At 40.9% G+C, this 25,490-nt stretch overlaps 1 pseudogene; it reads left to right on the top strand.

The window, feature by feature from the left end:
* Positions 1–1,389: 1,389 nt before the first annotated feature.
* On the top strand, positions 1,390–24,893 carry LOC142406502 (glutamate decarboxylase 1-like; annotated as a pseudogene).
* The last annotated feature ends 597 nt before the right edge of the window (positions 24,894–25,490 follow it).

The raw sequence follows: 25,490 nt of genomic DNA, 5'->3' as shown, positions 1-25,490 counted from the left end.
GCAGGAAAATAGTTTAATCCGTTGAAGGTGTGGTGATAGCCTTTTATTGTTCCTTATTAGTCTGGACTGAGTATGGAAAGATATTATTTTACTTAATTTATTAAGCAGATAGAGCATAGCAACAAAGATACATGCTGGAACAAATAGGAAATTGAAGTGAAATGCATCAATATCTTTAATCTTGAAAACCATATCTGTGTTTCTCCCTTGTACAGTGAAAGCATGATTTTGTGTTTGGCTAAAGCTGATCAGTCTGTGCTGCTGCTGAAGGGGATGGTCCTGCCTTCCTTCTCCTCTCCTCAGCCCTGTGTTTCAGCAGCCTCATAGTGCAGGGAGCTGCGTCAGCTGCTGAACCCTGGTTGTTCTGCTTTTGCACACCCACCCCCCACCCTGAGTATTGAGTTTTTTAGCTGTATCAAGCGATCTGATCTGACTTGTTGCACGGCCACATGATAGCTAGTGTTGACACAGAAGTTGTCACAGGAAATGTTCAGCCAAGATTTGGGAAAGGCATGGGGAAGGCAGGGGTACACGGAACCATCGTCTTCAGTGGAAGCCTCCTGCTAGGGCCATGCCAGCTTCAATCCTGCCTGAATAGTTTCTGTGATGGGCTGCAAGAATTCGTAGTTTACTAACCCGAGTTTGCTACTCAGCTTAGTATTAATTATGTCTAACAGGGTAATCCAACCTTTTCAGCTGTAGAAAACTCTGTCTTCTTTGCCCCTCCGCCAGCCACAGTCTTGGTTCTTGGCTGTCCATGCCTGGCCATGCACACGCCAAGACATGTGGACATGACATATTGCAGTCTCCCAGAAGCAGGCTGTTTGCCAGCCTGGGGGGAAACAGGTGTGGGTCAGCATCGCTGCATGTTCCTGTTGCAGTGTGAGGACAAGAAAAAGGGCTGGACAGGATTGCCCCCAGACCAGCTCCTTCCTGTGGCTGTCAGTGCACAATGCCTGACCATACCTGTCCATGGGACAGCACATGTATGGATGAAGAAGGAAAAGCTGACAACGTAGATACTGCAGTGCTGGATGCAAGACACTCTACAGACTCAGTGATGTCTGCAGTGATGCAGCTGTTTTCCTGGCACACGATCCCAGAAAACAGGTCTGTCAGCAATGAGGAGCCTACAGCTCTTTTAGCCCAGCCTGATAAATCTGTCTGTCATTAACATGACGAGGACAATTGGCATTTTTCCATCCTAAATTAAATTAGCAAGCGTAAGACCTTAACTATAAAGGTTGTTATCTTTGAATAGACTTGCTGCTAACTATGCAAGTAAGAAAACAGATGTTATGCTATTCTTACAGATATTACAGATATTTTTATTGACTTTATAGATATTAGAGATATTCTTAAGAAAATTGATATTTTCAGATACGGAAAATGGACTTGGTAAAGCAGATAGCTAAGGTAAGTTTTAATAATAAACACACAAATAGTTATTGGTGCAAGAGCAGTGCCCTGGCACCCTATCTTTAGAAAACCAGTCCTTGATGTGACAATTTGGAAAATGTGATTCTTCCTTCTTTTCCCGCTTCCCTTCCCAAATGATTCATCCCTTGCTTGGGGATAAAGCAGAAATAAGCTTTAAAAACAGGTTTTCCACCACCTGCTCACTGAAATACCAAATAAAGGAAAGATGCCACCATGTTCTCTGGTTTCTGAGCTCGACACAGACTTCTGAGAAAAAAAAAGAAGATATAGGCACCTTCCTCTAGAAAGGAGTTCAGGGCTGAGTAGTTTTTCCTAGGGAAAAATGTTACTAAATCCAAGCAGCTGGGGTGGGGAGAGATCTAAGTGGGACCATTTTTTCTGGTTAGCCTGAACAGCTCTCTAACTAGTCTGGGACTCTTCAGGCATTTGAACCTTACAGTGTGAGCAGATGTATGTCAAACCCAGAGGGGTGGACTCTGCAACCCTCCTAGGAGTGACCCTCCTGATACTGCTCTGCTGAAATCTCTTTTGTGGGCTTCACCCTCCCTCTCCAAAGGTCGAGTTTCCCAAGTGACACTGCTAAGTTTTCATGGTTAGCAAATGTGCGATCAGTTGGAAAGCAGAGGCTAAAAGCACAAGACAGGTGCATTGTGCTGGGAGTCAGAGTGCGTAGGAGAGATGTCAAAACAAATATATATATGGATCACTTTAAGGAAACAAAAGTGAAGCCCTCTTTTAAATTTAGGCAGTCAGAATAACTAGATAAGTATTTAATTTCTTAAAGATTATTTTCACAACTTACAAGGAATGAAACTGAAACATAAATTCACACCAAGACTTTTTCCTGCATCCACAGAAATCTGGTAATAAATCTTACTTTGCATGGTCAAAGTTAGAACTAGAGACAAATCAGAACAGATTTATTAAAAAAACCTGGAAGGCAGATGACAAAATGTCACATATATTTGAGGTAAACTGTTTGTGCAGTTGTAACTTCAGCCATATAGAGATTATCCTCTTCCCGTGTACATTAAATAAGTGTGAATAAGTTTATCCTTCTTTATTTTATCTCCATTAATGCAGTTAAATGACTGCTTTATGGGCACAATTATGTTGTTAGACTTGTGGCTATTTTCATTTGTGCCTGAAAACAGAACTACAAAATCTGAAGTCATAGTAACAAATCAGGATGTATATGATGTTTATATGCATTAAAAGTAAATATTCTGCTACTATAAAACATGGGGTTTTAAAGAAGTTTGAATAGTGTCTTTTAAAAATTCAAAGAAATTGAAGTTTAAAATCTACTTTAAATTTCCAGAAGACAGGAGAGTTCCCAAGTGTTACTTTTTATTGCATCTCAGGAGCTGAGGAAATTCTGGCAGCTGCCACAGAAGCTGCTTTGAGCACTGCATGTCTGCTTTTGCAAAGACTATTAGATTTACCAGTGTCTTTGTAGGCCAGCACTAACAGCATTCTCAAGTTGCCTTTCTTTTTGTTTATGTTTTGTTGTTTTGGTGAAGGAAATGCTTTGTTGCCTACCTTAACATTTTCCAGTCAGCAAACACTAAGAGCAAAGGAGACATAACTATCCAGTAAGGGTTGTGGTACCATTGTGACTGACAGAGGAGGAAGAGTAACACTTGATCAGTTACTTTTATTATCTTAAAAGCCAAGTGACATTACCTGCATCATGAAAACAGAACCTAAAGTTACATCACATATTATTTGATAAAAGCCCATGTAAATCAATCCTGTCTCTGTAAGCACCAAGACAGCAAAGCTTTTCCAAAACTATTCTTGTTTTATTGACTTTCAGAATAGCTAGTCTGTTATTCCTTTGTAAATTTTAAGCATTAGCTCAGCCTGGATGTTAAGCAAAGCCCAGGATTTAGCATCTGTTCTTATTTTAATAACAGTTTTAGTAATATGAAGAACAGAAGAATAGCCCACAGACCAATGTCTGTCTGTCTCAATATCTTGTGACTGCCAGTTGTCTGTAGTCTACCCTTAGTAATGACCCTAATGCAGGAAAACCCTGTGATACTTCCTTCAGCTTCCAGCAACCTGCAGCTTGGTGACATCTCAAACCACAGGTTGTATTGGTGTGTTTAACCTCTCCCCTTCCCTCCTCTTCACAGCTAGGAATCAGATTCAGGACAGCATATAGGTAAAAGAGTTGCTCTAACATGGCACAGCAATCCTTGTATTCCAGGCTACCCTGCCTTGCCAGGTGCAGCAATCTTACCTGAGATTTTTGGGGTTGGTGGTTGGTTGGGTTTTTTTTTCAGAGTGTTTCTTCAAATCCATCTGATGTTCTTTTCAGCATCAGTGCTATGTGAGACCAAAAAGTTACTTTCATAGTCAAATAACAGATCCTATCTTCAGCTGGATCAGATGGAGGGCTAATCTCACAGGTATGGAAGTTCTTATGTTCCTAGTAACAATGTTTTTTTCTTATTCTTCTCCCTCCACCTTCTCCCCGATCCTGGTGGTATTTCTGCAGATGAAGACACTAATTCTAAACCTAGAGATGCAAATAAAATACACATCTGCAGTCTCCAGCAAGAAGGTGAGGAGGAGAAAGAGACTCACACTGAGAGCTTTGTGAATTATTTTGCAAATACCTGTGCATCAGGTAAGGCTACATTCAAAAAATCTTACCATTTGTGATTACTGCATCTTTCTTAAATGTTGCTGAGAACACACTTTCTTTGCCTGTTCTCTCAGGAAGACCTCACAGGCCTCACTAGCATGCTGTGGAGCTACTGTGGTAGGGTCCTTAGCATGCTGTGGAGCTACTGTGGTAGGGTCCTTAGGGACCAGCACCACATGTGACAGAGGAGGAAGAGTGAAGGACACTGAGCATGAAGATCCCCTTTCCCCAGCCTCTGTCTCTATGTGTTATCACTCTGTGCAGTTCTCTCAGTCTCTTTTCATCATTGCTGCGTGTTCTTCAAAACTTACCTAGAAATAAAATTTCCTTTCTTCTCATCAGGCAAAATCTGAGAGAAGAGTATTTGTTGAGGTTGCTGCCTCAGTCAGAGAGGCTGAAAACTGCTGGTGGTGTGGGTCTCTAAAGCATTTGTGCATTGCCCAGCTGTGTCTGTCTTCCTCATTGCCCTGTAAATATGGTGAAAGGCACTTTCAGGACCATGCTGAGGAAGAAAGGACCAAGTAGAGAAAGGATGTTCACCTTCTGTGTTCTCCACTTCTTCCCTTGAAAGTACAGAGGTCACTGTGGCAGCCACCTCTCCGGAGCAGTAGGAAGATTTATGGATAAAGTCTCCCTTTCTTGCTGGGAGATGTGTTCTGTCATGGTTGCTGGAAGGAGGAGTTGAGAAGGAGCAGTACACTGCTGTGTCCTGGGAATGGCTGTGAAGTGAGCTAATGCTTCCCTTCTCACTCTTCTTTGTTTTACCCACTGGCAGATGGCCACTAAGCAAGGCATCTCATGATGGCTTGCACTCTGGGGCATCTCAGGCTTGCACTCTGTGGCACTTCTTATGCCAGAAGCAAGAAGTACAACATAACTATGAATGTTGCAAAAACATTCATGTGCTAAGACCTGATGTTCTTAGCTATGTTTTTCCCTTTCCTCACTGTTCTGTTGTATCCCCATTCCTGTTTGTCAGTGAAATGGTTATACAGGGAAAAACTCAGCAGAATATTCATAGTCACTAAAACAGCCTCTGATCAGCCTGACTGAGCCAATAAAGCTTAACACTGATTCACATGTTCTCCTCTTTTCTGCCTAGGCTTGTTACCTGCTAAGAATGGTGAAGGCTTCACAGACCAATTCTTGCTTGAGGTGGTAGAGATTCTTCTGAGTTACATTAAGAGAACCTATGATGGGTAATATAGTCTTGGACTTTCACCACCCCCATCAGCTTCTGGGAGGCTTGGAAGGGTTCAGCCTGGAGCTGTCTGACCAGTTGGAGCCCTTGGAACAAATACTTGCAGATTGTAGGGACACCTTAATATATGGAGTTAAAACAGGTAAAGCAGCAAATACGTGCCTCACACTGTCACATCACTTCATGGGTGCACGAAATATTATTTGATTCATGGATTGGACTGGATTTGTATGAAAATCTGGGTTTTATCAAATGTGTGGTATATATTTTGTGGCAATTCTACATTTCCAGTAATGTTCATAATGCTCTGAAAAGGTTTTGCTATTACAGAAGACATTTGGTGAGAAGAGATATACTACTCTGGGACCAGTTAACAAATGCAAAGAGTTATTTATGCTGTCTCATTTAGGGGTCTCTGCACGGTCAGTGGAAAAAAAATAGGCTCCTGTATTGGGTACTCTAAGTATTACTTCCTTACTTAGATACTAAAGTTTGATGTGTACCTAAAAATGCAGGAGGAAAATGCGCCTCTTACTGCCTCATTAATGACAATGTTATTTGAAACAGTAATGCTTTTGCAGGACTGGATTGGTTTTTGCATTGTTTCATTTTTCTCCTCTTCATCAAGGCATTGTTTATGATTTTCTTGGCTGATTTCCCATGTTCCTTTTTTCCTCTATATCTTCAGCTAACTTTTGTTTGCTGTATTTACAGAGGTGTTAAGTGGAGCACAGTACTTAACTCAGTACAGTCCAGGAAGTAGCAGAAAGATGTAAAACCATTTGGTTTTGCTTAGATATTCAAGGACATATGGAGTTCTAGCTCTAAAGATAATAGGATGCATCTGAACATCTGCCAAAATGAATAACTTCAGCAAGCACTTATGTGTCATCCTGGTTTAGATAGTAAATTCAGTTGATTAATTTAATTTTTTTTAATGGTGCCTAATGCTTTACAACCTCCATTATATAATTTTCTCAGGGATGTTTGTCTTTCCTAACATTACCATGAAACACACTCTTTCTTGTGTCCCATATTGATTTCCATGTCCTTTTAGCTAATCACTTCACAAAACATAGTAGAGACTGTGCTGAGAAAACTTTCTATTACATAGAATCTGGTTTACTTGCCTATCATTTCAGGACATCCTCGCTACTTCAGTCAACTTTCTAGGGGCCTTGACATTATTGGTCTAGCTGGGGAATGGCTCACAGGTACATCGAACACTAACATGTATGTACTGTAAATACCAGTATTTGAAGCAAGTGAAATTATAGCAGTTATTCCTATATCGTGACCTTTTAGTGCAGATAAACCCAAGGTGTGGTCATACATTTCTCAACAGTGGTGGACAGCATCTGTGTAAAGCACTCCTTTCCTGACTATATTCCCACTTCTCCCCTGCTCAGCAAAGGGCATGACAAAACAGTCCAAGACAGACCTCGCCTCTGCCAGCACAGGGCAGCCAGCCTTAGCTGAGACCCTTAGTTGAGCGCAGTGGCTTCTGAAAGCGCTCCCCATTCACTTCCCACAGGACGTCTGCTCAGGGCATCAGTGAGTGTTGGCAGAACACTTGTAGACAATTACATTAAAATACTCATCTTTTAAATTTTGCGTAATAGCAACTAATCTTACAGGTTTGACTTGGGTGTGCTACCCAGAAAAATTACTGTATTCCTTTGCAAATACATTGAATTAAAATCTTCTTTTCATGTAGATCAAAACTTCTAATCTGTGCTCTGCCCTTTGAAACTGTAGGTGCAGGACTAATACATGAGGAATTAATATTTTAGGATATTTGACGAGGACTGGATATCTGCATGCAAGATTGTATTGACTGGGGAGCATTATAGACCCATACAGGAGGAACACAGCAGGTTCAGCAAAGAGTGAATTGACCTTCTGCCATAGCTTTGCCCAGAGAATCTCCTAAGAAATCTAAACTGCAGTACGTATGTGACTAGTTCTGCTATATTTATGTGTACCCTAAAAATCTCTAATGAATTCCCTGTAAAAGCTCCATATACATATGGCTATACATATATGCATATAGGTATAAATACAATCCCCCCCACCCCCCTTTAAAAAAAAAAAAGTCTGTAATAATAGTTTCTGGTTTATTGGAATAATATTTTCAGTATAACGCTTGTTAGATATTTGCCCTAAACTCATTTTCTTTTTTTAACCTCCATGAAATAATAATGAATAAAAGGCAGGCTTTTGTCAAAGATATTTTGATAAGTTTCAGGACTGAAAATACAGCTTTTCAGAAGTGGGGAATGAGCAAGAATGGAGCAGGAGTGGCCTTGAGACCATTAGCAAATGTGTTCTACTTGCAGAAAATGAATAGTGCTAAGAGATAGGACAAATACAAAGGAGTAAAAGACCAAAATGTGTTTATATAAGAAAAGAAATCACAGTGTTAATGAGAAGTACTTCCACAGTTGCTAAGGGAAACAGAGGAAAGAACTGATGGTTGCAGGCTTAGCTGAGGTACCAACAGGATATTCTGTCCCTCCTAGAATTATATCTTAGGTTCTTGGGCACATAACTCAAAAGTTGTTTGTAATGTATTGGAGGGGAACACAATGCATGCTGAAAGTTTTTGGTGTTGTGTTTTTTTTTGTTTATCTGTTTTAATTATTTTTGGAGATGCTGGAATGAGGTTTTATATTCATGGAAGTAGCCAGTGGTTTTCAGGTTTTGATAAACTATGCTCCTATCTCTTTTTCCTAATCAGAATATCCTTTTAGCTCTTCAGTATGTGTACAAAAAATGGGACACACCAGAGTAGAGAAATCTGGATAATTATAGTATACATGATTCCCTTTGGAAAGGGTAGGTGGAGAAAGAAGTATGCAGAGTGTATGTATGTGACAACATTTTTATCTTCTTTAAGACTGTGGATGTGGTTCTTTTTAACTAGCAATGTTACCTTGTCTGATAGCCTTTGAAAAGGGTTTATGAGGCTTCTCCTCTATACTGCATTTCTTGATTGATATTGACTATAGACCCAGTCTACTAATTTTATTCCATCATATGTTTTGAACATGTAAGTAGTCCTCCTTCTGAGTTGAACTACTTGTATTTGGATAGGGAACTTTTTTTGCAAAGGACCGAAAAAGTCTCTCAGTTCCCTCTGACAGGCTATAGTGTAATTTGCAGGGGATAAAAAGGGGCTGGTGTCATAAAGCGCACGAGCCACCATTTTTCATTCCTGATGTCTGCAATTAAATTAAGCATGCATTTGGCTTCATTGGTGATAGCAAAGCCATTGTTTATAATTAATTTGAGCATCATTCTGACAATCTGGCACACAAACATAGCTTATTGCTTATTAGCCTAAATTTCTGCACTCCAAGCAAACTTGGCCATGTGGAAAAAAATTGCACACTGAAGGCCAAAAAGCCACCCAGAATTCTGCCTGAAGGTTCAGAGGTTTTATTTCTTGCTTGCTTTAAAACCCAGCTTCTGATTTTTTCTGTCCTCCAAATAAAATTCCTATTGCTACTTGTTACCTAATGGTTGAGGTTATCCTCGTGTAGTTTTCAGTTCAGGTGGTGGTGTGATATATTGATCTAGGCTGTTTAGATTATAATTGTTTTCTTTGACATTCTAAGCTAAATTTATAGGACTGTTGTGTTACAGACTTGGTTTAACTAGAAAATACCAGTGCTTCAGTGTCATGTCTAGTAAGTCTGTGTTGAATAAATTTATTATATCAGGTTGGTTGTAGCCATGTATTTTAAAATAATTGAAAGGCAGAAAGTTTATAGGAAAGTTCAATTAAAGGAAAAGCAGAAAGCATTCCCTTGGGCTCTAGTACTAGGCAATAGTGCATAACTATACCTTATAAGCACATCTCAAATCTGTTTTCAGGTAAAAATCTGTATGGCTTTGTAATCTAATAGAGCAGTGTAAACTAAGTAAAACTGATTGCAATTACATGCAAGTCATCAAATAGTGTAGTATTTTTGCATGTTGTGTAATTCACTTTTGCCAAACATAGTGTATTGTCCTCTGCATTACAGGTAACAGAAAACAGCCTGCAAGCCCTTCACCAAGCCCATGTAAATACTTGGGTTACTGGCTAGGAGTTGTGTCTATCTTCAGACTTGTTTGGAGTTATATGGTGAAGTGGGCTGGTATCGCAAGATAATGTCTGTGTACTAAATGGACCTTATTAGGCAGTATTGGTTTCCTGACTGTCTTACAGGTCAATTTTGGTTAAAGAAGTTTTAACTCCCTCTACGACACGCATCAGGTAGCTGTCAAACCCCCTCGCTCCACGGAGCATAAATTGACAGGACTGTAATTTTACCTTAAATCAGTACTTGATGCTTTGGGGTTATTGTCATCACCCACCATCACTACAGACCCCATGCAGAATGCCTCAAATGTGATGGTGTGGCATAAAGACTGTGCTACACAGTCCAGTGTTAATTTTCAGCAAAAATAACTTGACGTATGACTCTGAAATGCTGGAATGTTTCAGTCCAGGGAGCTGTAGTTCACAGCTCACACAAATCAAGTAAACTTTGTAGCAAAAACCTGAATGTGAACTACAGTTTTTAGAAGCAGTAGGTACAATCACAGACTGCACGGTGACACCTTAACATGTCCGTCTATCAGAAATGCAGCATCTTTCTCCTCTGCAGAAAGGCAAATATTAGTGCTCTCTGCTCTTGCTAAATCAAAACCTCCATTTGATTATGTTTCTCCTGCATCATGAAATATTCTTAAAATAAGCTGTTGCTTCTGTAAAAAAAATATATATATATATAGGTTCACATATGAAATGGCTCCTTGTGTTCATTATCATGGAGCAGTTTTTTCTGAAGAAAATGCATGAAATGATTGGATGGAGGGAATTCTAAGCAGATGGCATATTTTCTCCAGGTAAGTAGAGCAAGGTAATTAACCCTGTTTATGGGTTATGTCAGCCTGTGAAGTCTTCTAGCCCCACTGAATTGAGAGAGACTTTGTACTTAGATCAGGCTCTAGAGGAGGATGAGTTTTTGAGAGGGCAAAAGAGGTTGCAGTAAGATAGGCAATAACTTGTACTTTCACTTTAATCTAGAATCAAACAGCAGTGGAACTATTTTGAAGGCAGGTAACTTTGGATATATATTTTTTTAAATACTATTTATAATTTCAACACATAAATTGTAACAATTGAAAAATACTGTTAAAATGTGGTAAAAATACTTTCTCAGCCCAAGAAATCCCAGACAGAAGCATCTCCAGATTTGGAGGTACGAGAATTAAATTTTTTTTCAATTAGATATCAGAAATCAGCTTCAATAAAACAAAATAATAAACTTTTTAAAAGACATTAACTGCAGTGACAACAACTTGGGTGCAACTAATTCCTCCTCCTCAGTGCTTTGGTGTTCTGCTAAAGCATAGGACTTGATGCGTGAAAGAAGAGGAAGAGGGTCAAAGGGGCCTAGGAAGTACAACTGTTTAAATAATAATTAGGAGAAAAAAACCTTTCCTTCCCATGTCCCAGAAATAAGTTTTCTAGCACTATCAAAACTGAGAAAGTACAAAATGGGCTCGAGTGGAGCCCATGATTTGATGATCCTCTGATTTGATGTCAGGTGGCAGATTATGCAAGCAGGCAGCATGGGAAGTGTTTGGAGAGTTAGTCTCTTGCTTCTCAAGGAATGAATATATGCTTGGAAGAACAATGATGGCTCACACTAACGAAGGATCCTGGCCCAAGATCTCCAAGAATCTAATGTTCAGATTCTGCAGAGGAATGAACTACTGAAAACTCAAACTCGTTCTGTCATTTCCATGCCATTAGGTGGGACCATACCAAACCTCTACAGTGTTTTGCTGGCTTGCTACAAGTCTTTCCCTGAGGTTAAAACTAAAGGTATGGCTGTACTTCCACATGTTGTGCTGTTTGTTTCTGGAAACATAAGTATCTCACCGCAGTAAGGCTCCATAAACTGCCTGCCCATGGCACATCATCAGTGAGGAGTGCTGTAATGCCTGTGCTAGAGTGCACAGCCTGTGATTTCTGAAAATCCCAAATGTTTTGTAGTGTGTGTGTGTGTAAAATATTCTTAGTGATTTAGGAACCTCTGGTCCTAGATTTGAGCCTGCGGTGCTATGTGCTTCTGAGTCACTTGGATTGTGATGTTTAATGTAAGCATCCACATCCTGCAAGTATTTGAAACTTAGATGATCCTTCAGTCATATGATGGTCTGCATGGGAGAGCATGGTCTGCATGAGCACGTAGTCTAGAAATCACTGTTACCTGAAGGCAGACCCCTGAATTGAGCCTCTTTTCCTGCTTGCTACTGCAGAGAAGGGAAGGAGCAAGAATATCTTGCTGACCTGTATTACCAAATTAGCCTCAAGGGCACACAGCAATTTTTAAAATTTTTTCTTTCTTTTTTTACCTAGTCATTGTAATTTTGACAGTTTTAAAGAGTAGGGGGAAAAAAATGGTTATTCGTTAGCCAAAACCAAGTATGTCTCTTTCCTTCATAAATAAGAATATCAAACAGCCTTTTGTTTGAATTAAACATTTCATTTCAATAAAAAAAGAACTGCTAATATTGAATTTGACATTTTTTAAAGTACAAAGACCTGAAGACATTTCAAAAGTAAAATCATTCTCAGCTGAAAGAACCTGATATGGAATATGGATATCAGAATTAAGTGTAGGGGAGTTCTTTTCAGGATTTTTTTTCCCTGCTGATAATAAACTGCCAAAACTGTCAGATGGTCATGAACCCTATGGTATCACTGTCTCCCCCTCCTCCCCCCTTTATTAAAAAAAATAGCTTTTGCTCTGATCATAGAATCATAGAATATCTCAGGTTGGAAGGGACCCATAAGGATCATTGAGTCCAACTCCCTGCTCCTTGCAGGACTACCTAAAACTAAACCATATGACTAAAAGCATCGTCCAGACGCTCCTTGAACTCCGATCGTTTAGCAAGAGCAGCACTTGACCCTTTGTTATGGAGAAGTATGGAGAGCACAGTTCACCTGCGTCAGGGAAAAAGATGGGTGAGCAGGTGACCAGGCTACTCCTACTTGTAGCTGTATGGCACAGAGAAAGTACTGGTAATGCATCTGGGTGACAGTGCTCTGCCCTGCAGCCGCTTTGGCTAAGCCGCTGGGTGCTTACCTTGTGTTGCTGCTGCAAATACCTTTAAAAGAGCTGTGATGTGCACTGAAAAGTTTTCAAGGGTTTGATCCCAAGCCAAGGAAGTTGGGTGGATTGTGTGCCAAGTCGAATGGGCTTGGCACAGAGCTGTCTGAGCCTGACCTTCACCAGAGGTTAGGGAGTGGAGGGATTTGTGAAAGGAAGAAAGCAACACCCTCTGAGTGTAAAAGCTGACACTGGGGTCCCAAAAGCATCAGCAAAACTGAGCATTTCTTCCTCAAGTGTGAGAATCTGCCTGGTAGTGTAACCAAAGTGATTAATTTGTAACTTTTGTAACCAAGGTGAGGGAATTAACATAGAATAGAACACAACGAATCATGGAGATGAACAATGCTGCTATGTTCCCAGTACAGCGCCAGCCCATCTTGACAATAGGTTGAGGACTAGTTGACCCATTAGAACAGTTGGTTTGTACTAGAATAGGAATAGTGGTGGCCAATTATCAATCATATTGTTAGAAACCATGAACCATGGAGAAGGAAAACAGGTTACATAAGCAAGGTGGGATTGCGCAGGCCCATAGGAGGGGTCAACTAAAGGACGCACCTGCACGACCAGCAGAGACCCCCATGGAAGCCCCTCAGAGTTCAAGGGCGCATGCGTCATGACTATGTAAATATGATAATTAGTTCCAGGAAATATAATGAATATGTATGGTCATTCCGGGAAATTTGATGCATATGTATGTAATTGAAGAATATAAGTTTTGGTTGATGCAACCTGTGGTATGCACGCTAGGAGGAGCGATCTCCCGTGCACCCAGCGCTGCAATAAAGAATGCCTGCCTTTTAACACTACATTGGTGTTACGAGGTTTATTCCCAGTTTCGGTGACAGTAGGGCCAGGGTGCCCCACAGCCCGCTGGACAGCCAAGCTGTGCTCCCTTCTGCTTCTCCTGCCCCGCTCCCAGCCCTGCCTCAGGGACTCTCCCGGGACACCCTGCAGGGCAACGTAGGTGGGATGGACGTGCCACTCGGTGCTGTGGCTGCGCGCTTGTGACCGTTCACTCAGCTCCTGCTTAGATTTTGACTAACCCAGCTCATGCTAAGGCCTGATGTATGCTGGGAGCAGGGCCATTAGGTCAAAGCAGGAGCACCAGGTAGGCAGGACAGGTGGCCAGAAAGAGCTAAAGTGCCATGATGCAGCCATTATCACCTGCAAATTGCTGTCTCCTGCAGCCATCATCTTTGTCTGGCAGTTTCCTCAATCCGCTAATTTATGGAAATGGTATAGACCAAACCTCCAAGCTGGAAGGTATAAAATATCAGCTTACCCAAAAAGCTTTTGAAATGGATCCAACAGCAGCTGGACTGCTGAAGCTTTCATGCTTCCCTCTGTGATACAGGGGATGCTCGCACCATGATGGAGTGGGAAGAATGTGCACTCTCACCTCCAGCTAGATAACGAATTTTTTTTTTTTTTCCCCTCATAGGTGCCCAAATTAAGAGTTATGGGTTATAAGTTATGAAACCTTGAATGGTGAATAAGTGAAGTCACGTGATAGATTAGTCTGGGCAAAAGGAGGTTGAGCCCCTGTTTGTCATGTTTGTCGTAATTCTTAATGAGCTCATGAAATAAAGTTTAAATCGCAGAGTACATTGTCCTGTAAATTTGAGAGAACCAAACAGACTGTGACAGCCCTCTGTGGGGACCAGCTGCCTCCCTGCAGGTGTTTGGAGAGGACCAGTGTGACGTTGCCGCTGTGCATGCCCAGGGTGAGGGGACGGTGAGCGTCACCCTGGTGCTGCTGCCTCAGCTGTGTTTTGGGGATGTCATTTCAGAGGGCAATGCTCCCTGCCTGCTTTTCGTTTTGTCACTGTGAAGGCATGTGATAAAACAGTCAGCAAAGTTTTTAATGGCTTTAGTTTTCTACTTTAAAGTCAAGGATATTAATACCCAAACAAAAGCAGTGGAGAATAGTTCAGGTAAATTTATTCTCTATATTATGCAAATACTGTAATGTTTGATTTCAGAAATTCTAAGTAGTTATATATCTCAATGTTTGAGGAGGAATTAGGTATAGCGGGAGTGAAAGGGTTAACAAGATTGAAGTACTAAGGGCCCAGGTTCAAGTAATGAAAAGCACTGATAATTACAATCAACTGAGTTACAGCTGAGGTGAATTAGCTCCATGTTTTAGCCAGGCACAGTGTGTGCCCTGGCTGTAGTGGAGCATCCCCTGCCTTACTGCTGCCTGGGGTGGGGCTGGCTCATTAAGCTTTGGAGTGCAACAGAGCAGGAGCTCTTGGTGGTGAGTTCCCAGGGACCTGAGGGTGACCAGGAAAGGTTAGTGAGAGGCTGAGCAGAGTCTGGGATACAATATCAGAAAGAGGGCCTTCGATTTGTCCCTCGATTGGAGTCTGTGCTTCAATCTGCTACAAATGTTTTCACCTACAGCTTTAAGACTAACTGCACTAACCAATGCTCAAGTAACCAACCACTTAGTAAGTATTCATGATGCCACTTAGTAAGTATTCATGATACAAATGTTGTGTTACTATGATAATTTAAATGGTTAATGATAGTGCATGGCTATATGATAGTCTTGCTCAATAATAATGCCATCATAAATTACAAGGAACATTCCAGAATTGCTTCTCCCTTATTACTGTGTGAAATTGTTCAGTAAATTGCAGAGTACCGTGCTTAAGCTAATTACCTATGATTTTATATATATACACACACATACGTGACTTTCCTATCAGAATGCATTATGAAACCATTTGAGTAAAAACTGTTAGTTTCCTATATGGCATGGTACAGTGTAGCACGACTGAATGCATTACAGAAGACAGGCAGCTTCTTCTGAAGGATGTGCTGCTGCTGAAGACACAAACCAACAGAATGCTGGTGAACTTTAACAGGGCTCCTCTTTCATGCTGGCATTATATTAACGTAACTGAGTCATGCACAATGTATTTCTTTAGGACAGAAAGAATGAAGAGGAACATGTACCATATGTAAATATATATATATATACACCATTTATATTTCATGTATGCACGAAAACACTTAAAGCTCCCTCAAACTTTTTGTCCTTCATATTTAAGAGCCATTATTCACTGAAGAAAGCAGCAGCAGTTCTTGGAATAGGGATGGACAATGTAATTACAGTGAACTGTGATAAAAGGTAAGACATGCCATGCCTATCAAGAATGTTTTGTTATGCTTAACTTCTTCTGATGCAGTGTGCCTTTGGTTATGCTTCCTAGCAGGAACCCCATTTTATGAAATGAACTCTGACTGTCTTGAACAAAATTCACTGTTCATAAAAACAGGGTTCAGTTTTGCAGGTTGCTTTTTGTAGATCTTTATTCAGGTCTTACCCTGTTCAGTTTAAGTAAAAAGTGGCTGTTGTGCCTAAGGAAAAGAAAAGGAGTAAAAATTATTGTACTCTCCTAGATATATTCCACAATCTCATTGCTTATTTGTCTCTAGCAGATGGTGCTCTTTGTTGTGAGTCAAGGTGGCAGAAAGTGTTTTGGGCAGAGAATGGGATTGGGTGTTCTTGCCACCTTCTTCTGTGCAAAGAGCAATGTGTTGCTCAGCCATTTCAGGAAACGTGGGGAAGAAAACTGATGTGGGATAAGATAGATTCCTCCTTTCTTATCACACCCCTGGAAAGGCTGAGTTAATTTTCCAGGTGCTCCTACCTCTAACATTTTTGTCTCCTTGGGGCAGTAGCAGCCCAGGAGCTGGGGGTGGGAGGCCCTTGCCCATATCGGAGTGCCTCCTTGGGGCACAGGTGGGAGTGCAAGAGACCTGCCTTTACTTTCCAAATGAAAGGATTTGCCCAAAGGGATTTGGGTGCACTGGAACAGATGGTGGGGTACTGGCCACTTAGACTCCAGCCAAGGCTACCCTAGCTTACCTTCTTCTGAGCTTCTGTCCAAGCACCCACTACCGTTTTCAGTCTGTCTGAATTACTTTCATTTTAGACCTCTACTGTTTTGTTTAGAAGGGCTTTTTCCTTCTCACTGGAATGTGACCTTCTGCCCTCTACATAAGGCTAATGGAAGAGATGCAGCAGCCATTTCAAGGAGAGGTTTACAGACATATTTCCTTTCTATTCATTGCTCCTGGGATATGAGTGGGGCTTTAGGGTACATCTCTGTAGTTCTACTTCAGGGTTTTTCTTGTTAAAACAATATTTATGTTGCATTTCACTGGAGGGAAAAAAAAAGGTTGAGATGTTCTGGGCATTTAAGAATGGAAGTGCCACCACTCAAAACACACACACGCACGCACGTTCCCTGCCGCCCCCCCCGAATCCCAGAATTTCAAGGCATTGCTGTAGATTCTCCTTGGCTCCTTGACCCCATTCACTTTTGAGAAAACAGGGCAAACTGAAGCATTTCCAGACAGTGTATTTCTCCCTGTTTTGCTGCTCTGCAACACGGACGATGGCCACAGTTATATGAAGTGTGGTCATATCATGTGATGTAACACTGAGATTGAGGGCAGAAAGAAAATTCAGCTCAGAGTGGCGTTGCTTCTGTCCATGAAAGCATGAGGTGATGGGGGCTAAGTATCACTAAGATGTCTGGAAAAAATGTATTATTCACTGTAGTGCTTTATTTTCATATTGCTCTCTATCGCTGTTATTCTTACTTTTGAAAGGTTAAAAGACCTGATGCCTCCACTCCCTGTTGCCTCAGTCTCTGAATCTGTACTCCGAAACATGACAAGCAATTCAGAACCTTGGCACATTCTCATGTCTATAACTTTTCTTCACTGATAGTCAAAACCGACATGAACTCATCCCTCTCCCGGGGCCGCAGGGGCCTCTCTGCTGGGGCGCCTGGAGCAGCTCCTGCCCTCCTCCTGCTCTCCCCTCGGGGCTCGCAGGGCTGTTTCTCACCCTGTTTCCCTCAGCCCCGGCTGCCGGGCAGCGTTTTGCCCTTCCTTCCCCAGGCTTTCCCCGAGGCGCCCGCCCGTGGCTGAGGGGCTCAGCTGGGCCCTGCGGTGGGGCCGTTGGAGCCGGCTGGAACCGGCTGTGTCCGGCACGGGGCAGCCCCGGCCGCTCCTCACAGGGGCCGCCCCTCCAGACCCCACTGATGCTGCTGCTGCCAGCACCCGGGCACCTGCACCCAGCGCAAAATCAAAAAATGAAATTAATGTATTCACAGTGAAATTTTAAGTAAGGACACTGAAAAAGCAGAAGATACTGGTTTTGGAAGGTTTTGCCCTGAAAGAGGCTTGGGCATGACAGCTGACTTCTAGTTTGGGGAAGAAGCCCCCTGGACCATAAATGGCTTTAAAAGGTGGTTCTTTAGTAAATGTTGTTGTCCACAGGGTAAATATTAAGGGAAACATTGGCTATGGCACTATGAGGCAGTGTTGATGAGCAAACTGGTGCCCCAGCCGACGCAAGGCACCTCAGTGACGAGGCGAGGGCCGCTGCTGCACGCCCTGGTCTTGCCCGCTGTGGGGCTGAGGCTGTACCTGGTCGAAGAAGACACCAAGCGAGCCACCACATGCCTGCAAAAGGATTGTAAGGATCTCTATGCACAAACGGTATATGACCGCTTTGTACAAAAGTTTAGGTATTTCTTGGGTGAAAAGGGGCTGAGGAAGATGAACTTGGGAATCGGTTCTTCCTCTATTGCTGTTTTTTATTTTTCTCAACACTGTTGATGATGACACGAAATTATGGCTGGTAAAATTTGCACATGACATGAACTTAGTAGCATGGTAAGTAATAAGAAACATAAAAGTACTATGAATAGTCTTAGAAGTAGAATCTGATACCTGATTTCCTGTATATTTAGAGACTAATCAGAAGAATAAATGACATTATTCTCTTAGGGTTTTTTTTTCCTCTCAATATCTGACGCTGGGAAAATTATTCCAGCTGATTTGGAGGCTGAAATACTGAAAATCAAAAGACAGGTTGTTGTTTTCACTCTCATTTTTAATGTTAATGTGCAGTTGAATCCCACAACGCTATCTGAAATCTGGAAGCGTTAACTCGCATAAAATTGTCATTGATACTGATTGTAAAAGACAGAGCAGGATATATTCCCCCCCCTCCCCGAAATAATAAAATAGCTGAAAAATCTGTTTTTGAAGAGAATGAGAACTGTCTGTTAATTTGTGTCAAATTCTGGCCTGCTGTTTCAGCCAGTTTTCTCCAAATGGAGGAAAATTTGAAATGCTTCACTTTGATATATTTTTAAATGAAACATGTTGACTCTCTTGGCTCACAGCTAAGCTATTTTAAAAAGTAACTTAGAATTATTGTGGTACCCGATGCTTAAATATTTCATTTCAGGTTGATCTGAAATGGGGTGTTTTGTTATTGTTCAATTGTTTTTCACATTGCTGAAACACCTGCATATGTGTTTGGGGAGAGAGCCAAGAAAGCTCAGAATTTGTTCTTCAGCTACATTACCACCACAGCAGGAATAGGATCTACATTTGCAAAAGCACTTAAGAGCTTGTGGTGTCTTTGGATAGCTTTTAATCAAAAGCTAACGGAAGTTTTCTGATGGACAACAATACTTGGGTTATGTTGTGTCATGAATTTATAAGATTGTTTCACACACAAGTCGAAGCAGTCCTACTGATAAAGTGCAATCATATTTTGGGTTTTTTTCTTTTTTGGAAGAACATCCTTTTTTCCAGTTCACCCTGAAATGGAATAGCAATTTAAGAAATGGGAAGAGATGGGACAGTAAAGAAGAATGTTCCTCATTATTAATTATAGAGATAAGTTCTGCTAGAGATATGAGGAAAGCATAATAAGTTTTCTGAGATGCTTTTGAGCTCATGAAGACTTGCAAAATCTTCTATCACTTTCAGGGTCACATCCCACTTTATCAGTGCCACTGCTGGTACCACCATTTATGGAGCTTTTGATGCCCTTTCTGACATTGCTGACATATGTGAGAAGCACAAGCTCTGGATGCATGTGGATGTAAGGCTTTCTGGAAATAATCCTTGGCATTCTCATAAGCTTAAAAACTGCAATTAGTTCTGTAGGTACAGCTTTCCTGAGATTATGAAACAAATGGCCTATTTGCCTGAACGGATGCTATTGGAAAAAAATATAGAAGAGCATATAATCTTTTGGTATAGGTTATGCTTGCTTACAGAAAAGGTTGCCTGCACTCATGCAGCACATGCCACTTCTAAGATGGTTTTTTTTGCATCGGCTAAGCCAACCCCAAAAATTAAACACACTGCCTGTGCAGTATATAACATTTGAGCTCCTGAGTTACTGTCTGTCTTCAGAATTGTCATTCAGTTTACCCTCTTATTTCAGGATACTTGGTTTGTAACAAAGTAAGGTTGATTATGCTTCCTAAACAAAATTCTTAGCTCTGGTATAAGTATGTGGGTGTAGGGAGTAAAGTAGCTAGTTTTGGTTTGGGGGTTTTGCTGCTGTTGTGAAGAGGTATGAATAATTATGGTTTATATCTTTAGCCAACTTTGGTATTGTGTTTACTAAACAGTCCAAATTTTTTCTTCAGATTTTGAAGCTTATAGGAGCTCTAGTCTGTTAGCCCTTCCTGAAAACTTCTAGATAGATGCTATAAATAGGCTTGCATGCCTAATATTAGGAAATCATTTTAAGGAAATGTTGGCTGTTGCACATAAAAACAGTTGAATGCTGATGTGCATAGCATTGATTTCTTCCATAGTACAATGACAGTATAATAGAAGTATAATGAACTTATTCCATTGAAGTCACTGTGTCCCGTAAAGATACTCTAATTTCTGCAAAATATGAACAGGATGTCAGACTAATTATGTGGGGGAAAAATAGGAAACTTTGTTGTAAAGCTGCCTTGCTCTGATAGCTGCTGTTTGGTACTTCAGAGATGGGAGCTCAACATATTTGAAAAGGATGATTACAGTGAATAAAGAATACAGAATGAATATAGAGGTAAATTCTTTCCTTACATCCAGATAACCCAACTATTTGTAGCTAAAGACCAAACTTACTTTCATATGCAATCATGCCTTCACTGAAAATAGTGAAATGTGGATTGGCATAAAGGTGACCAGAATATAACCCTTCGTATTTTTGAGTTCTTGTTATGGTGCTAAATCCTGCTCATCTTACTGATATATTAAACCACATTGAAGCCAATAGGACTACTTGTATAACTAGAAGCTGAATCAAATACAACCAGTTTATTATCTGCTACAATGAACAAGAGAATGGTATAGAAAAATCGCTGGCATAGTGCAGCCCTTTGTAATACTTGCCATATGTCATCAACCTACTTTCTTTTTTAATATAGTGGTTTTGTCCTCTAATTGTGCTGGGGGAAGAGGGTAAGCTGTAAGTTTCTTTTCCTCTTTGAGTTTCTTTCTATATAATACTTGAATAATTCATTGAACAGTTTATATTCCTAAGATGAAATATTTAATGATGGTTGTGAATCTTTCCCTATTTTATTATGAGTGTAAGTCAACCATTTTATGCAGGCTGCATGGGGTGGTGTCCTGATGATGTCTAGGAAACATTCTTTTAAACTCAATGGCATTGAAAGGTGAGCACAAGAACATGATGTATTTTTTTTTTTTCAGAGTAGATAATCTTTTTTCTCTTGTCATTCTCACCATGTTGCTGCTGCTTTGATTCTCTCCCTGCTTTCTGTCACTATGCAATGACATTTGGCATCTAGGAAAAAAACAAAACCAAACTAATAACATCCCCCCCCCCCCCAAAAACCCCAACCCAACAAAACCCAACCAACCCCTACCCCTCAAACAAAAAAAAACAGGGGAAAAAAATCAGTCCTGGCCCCTCTCTCTTTGATTTCTTTGCTCTCTTGCTGTATTAAACTTTTCTTAAACATATCTTCCATGTATTTCCTTTTCCTGGCACAAGTGTTATGGCTTCATCAAGTTGTTGCTTCTGCTTAAAATATCCCACAATAACATATTTCCTCATCAACCGTTGGCCCGTATTTTCCTTTAATTTTCTTCTTGGAAGTGCTTTCCTCATCAGGATGATGTCTCCTAATTTCAGTACCCTGACTTATTATCCTATGTCCCTGACCTAGAACTGCAAGCATTTTCAGAATGTATGTATACTGTAGACCACAGTGCTGTGTGGGTATATGCAAGTAACTTAAATCCTAGAATTGCGGCAAATTAGCCCATATGCTGCTGTGAAGGTATGTTGTTTTTGCTGTCAGTCTAATCTGGGCAGTCTATACTGTACTGTGGTGAACAGCATAGCTATAACATATGGCACAAATTATGTGCTATGCAAACTGGTGGTCATACATAACTATTTAATAAGCTTCTATTTGCATGGGAACAATTTGGACTACTGAGATGCAGCCTTTAACATCTGGATAGTGCTTTACATTACATTTGATTTCTATGGCCCATTCTGTTATTTGGAATCCACAGAAGCTGACGGGGGCTCTGCTTCAGTGTTCAGCCTTCCTCATTTGTGGAAAGGTAACACAAGTGGGCCCACTGTTCTATCACAATGCACTTTGGGTGCCTCGTGTGAGAAAGTTTGAGGTCCCACTAATGCTAGAAGCATGAAAGCTGGCTTACCACTCGGACAGAAGCATCAGTTCTTTAACTACTTCTTTCTTTGGAGCTTTCTGATAGCTTGTACAGCCAACCTTGACCTCTGCTATACAGCTTCTACTTCTGAGGTTTCCTGCTCCAGAACCATGACATGGTCAAGAGGAGAGGCTTTCCTATTCAACTGGTGTCAAATGAATAGAGAAACATGTTCCTAGGATCCTCCTTGAGATCTTACCCTAGAGGTATACTCTGTAGAAGAGAGGTATGCAAGGACAGTGATCAGGTCCACTTCTCAACAGTTTCAAAAACTCAGAGAGGGCTCAAGAAGAGCATAAAATAGATGCATGTCTTTTACAGATTCTTAGACACACAAGAAAAGCATTATTTTGTTGGCAAACACCTAAAGTAATGCAATGTCTTTGAGCCCACTTCTGGATTTCAGAAAACTCTCCCCAAGAAGGAGCAAATAGTTCTGCAAGGTTATGTAAGCCAAGCTTATATTTGCTTTGCATTTATAAATTTAAAGATTTAAAATTGAAAGGCAGAATTATCAGGTTTACATGGTACAGTGTCTGATTTGGGATTCTTCCAACAAACCCAGATTTCTCTTTCTAAGCTGTTGCAAATATTTGGAAGTACACTGAATGAAAAGATTTGAGAGGGGTTCTATCAGATCCCAGGGTTAGTTGTTATTGTATCTTTGTATAAATTAGAAGAGCAGACTACTCGCTTCTCTCACCTTTTCATTAAAATACATATGGAAGCTGCCATTCTTTCAACAGCAAAGCTTGCTTGCCAAACTAATGCCTGGCAAAAAGAATATGCTGTAGTAAAAGTTAAATCATCCTTTGTGCTGCTAGCTACCTTAGTACAGTATGTAGAGTTCAGTGTGTCTGAGAGTTTTATTTGCAGAAGTCAGCATGCGGTAGGGAAAGGTGTAAATTTATAGCATGTTAGTTTCTTCTATTTCCTTATGCAAGTAGTTCTTCAAATACTCAGCATGGGGTAGCTTTCAAAATGCAGCAACCAACTTCTCATGGAGATGCTTGGAGCCCACACAGGGAACGTAGCATTATTTTACAGCCTAGCTAAGTGCTCACTAATTTTCTCGTGTAAACAAGCCACAGGGTAATGTTGCGGTGGGTGCATTAATTATCTATAGGGGTTTGTAGTCTGTAACCTTGACATTATATGGCAAATACACTCAGCTTATCTATGAGATACTACTATGAGAAGTTAGTAGGTTTACTTATTTGGTGATTAGGTTTACAAAGGTCTGTGCTGTGATTCTTAGCCACAGGAGCAACAGGAAACATTGTCTTAGAGGTAAAATTAAATGCCTGAAAAACACATTTGTGGGAATGATCACTTTTAACATCACATGGTGCTTCCTCACATGTTTGATAGGCTGCTAATTTTCATGGGTTTAAGCTGGAAAGATCCTCTTACTGCTTCATTAAGCTTTATTTCTGTTCAGTTGAGAGAAGTGTGGCTTTGAGCAAGGAGAGAATTTTAGTCCTGCTTATTTTCTTTTAAACTCTCGTTAGAAAGAAAAAAAGAATTTTCCTAAAGATTTATTTGCACATATATCATTACAAAGTGACCATTGTATTGTTCTACTAGGATCTTCTACACTTCTGTAACCAGGTGTGCGCAGGCTATCTGTTCCAGCCTGTTTCCAGGTAGGAAAGGACTCTGAAAATACAGATTTATTCCAGAAACTTAACAAATTTCCTTCACTGTTTCAGACTGAAAAATATTTGAAATTAAAGATAAAGGTAAATTTTAAATTGGAGTGCAGCAGGAAATATTAAGAAGCTTTTTATTACCACTCCCATTCAATTTAGAAATTATATGGCTGTGGGGTTCATCTCCCCTCTCTGGAGTTATTTGAATTAAGTGTCCTGTTTAAATTGAAACCTGTAGGTTCCCTGTCCCCCTCATGGTGAAGCTAAACATGCTGCTAAACATTCTGCAAGTACCTTTCCTTCAGCTGGTCTCTTTAACAGTTCAGAGATCCTAAAGCAGTTTAAAGTACAAGTCAAACTTGTAAGTGGCAAAGGACAGGTGAATTGAGTTCAAAACCATAGGTCACAGTATTAAAATCCTCTTTTGGTATGGGACCCTTCAGCAGCTAAAAAGCTTCACAACATTCATCCAGGGTAAACTTGCTTTTTAAAGCATAGAGAAAAGGGCAGCTGTATTCATTTCTCAAAATCATTGCTATAAGTGTTGTAAGGAAAGCTATGCTGATGCTTTGGAAAAGTGCTTTGGAAAGAGAACAACTGCAAATAGCATGTAGACATATAGAAAGAATTAAAATGATCTTTTGTCCATAATCAAAATCGAAGGATAAAGGGCACCAAGGGATAAAACCAGGCTCACTAGTGATAAGCCATGGGGTGGCATGCCAGCGTATGAGGGACGGTGTGCTAGTGAGGTCCTTCAATCTGCTTCACCATGTGCTGAGTACACTGGAGAACACTTGAAATGTCTGTATACTAATGCATGCAGCATGAGGGATAAACAAGAGGAGCTAGAAGCTTTAGCCCAGTCCCAGAGCTATGACATCACTGGCACTAACAAAACCTGGTGGGATGACTCCTGTGACTGGTGTGCTCTGATGGACGGTTATGGGCTCTTCAGGAGGGATAGGCAGGGCAAGCGTGGCAGGGGGTTGGTGCTGTGTGTAAGGGAGGGGTTGGATTATATGATGCTGGCAGTTGGTGATGACAAGGTTGAGAGCCTCTGGGTGAAAGGTAAAGCAAATAAAGCAGATGTTGTTGTGGGAGTCTACTATCAACCACCCAGCCAGGACCAAAACACCAATGAATTATTCTATAAGGAGTTAAGGGATATATCTAGATCAGCTGCCCCTGTCCTTATGGGTGATTTTTGACTTCCCAGACATCAACTGGGAATATTATAGAGCGGACACAAACGGGTCCAGGAAATTCCTGAAGCATGTTGAAGATAACTTCTTGGTGCAGGTACTAAGGGAGCCAACTAGGAAAGGTGCCCTCCTAGATTTGTTGTTTGTAAACAGAGAGGGTCTCATGGGCAAAGTGGTGATTGGTGGCTGTCTTGGTCACAGTGACCATGAAGTGATTGAGTTTCAAATTGTTGGTGATAGGAGGAAAACTGGCAGCAAAACTTTGACCCTGGCTATGGGGAGAGCAGACTTTGGGCTGCTGAAGGAGCTAGTTAGTAAGGTCCCCTGGGAATCTGCTTTTGAAGGTATTGAGGTCCATGAATGCTGGCCACTTTTCAAGAGCCATCTCTTAAGAGTGCAGGAGCAGGCGCTTCCAAAGTGTTGGAAGTCAAGCAAGCGGTGCAGAAGGCTGGCTTGGCTGAGCAGAGATCTTCTTCTAGAATGCAGGTGGAAAAGGAAAGTGTATGGACATTGGAAGCAAGGACAGGAGACACAGGAGGCCTACAGAGATGCTGTTTGCCACTGTAGGGAGAAAAATGTGTGTGGCCAAAGCTCGATTAGTGT

This window comes from Mycteria americana, chromosome 2, assembly GCF_035582795.1.
Source record: "Mycteria americana isolate JAX WOST 10 ecotype Jacksonville Zoo and Gardens chromosome 2, USCA_MyAme_1.0, whole genome shotgun sequence".
Classification (NCBI taxonomy): domain Eukaryota; kingdom Metazoa; phylum Chordata; class Aves; order Ciconiiformes; family Ciconiidae; genus Mycteria; species Mycteria americana.
This window is presented reverse-complemented; position numbering and strand designations above follow the sequence as displayed.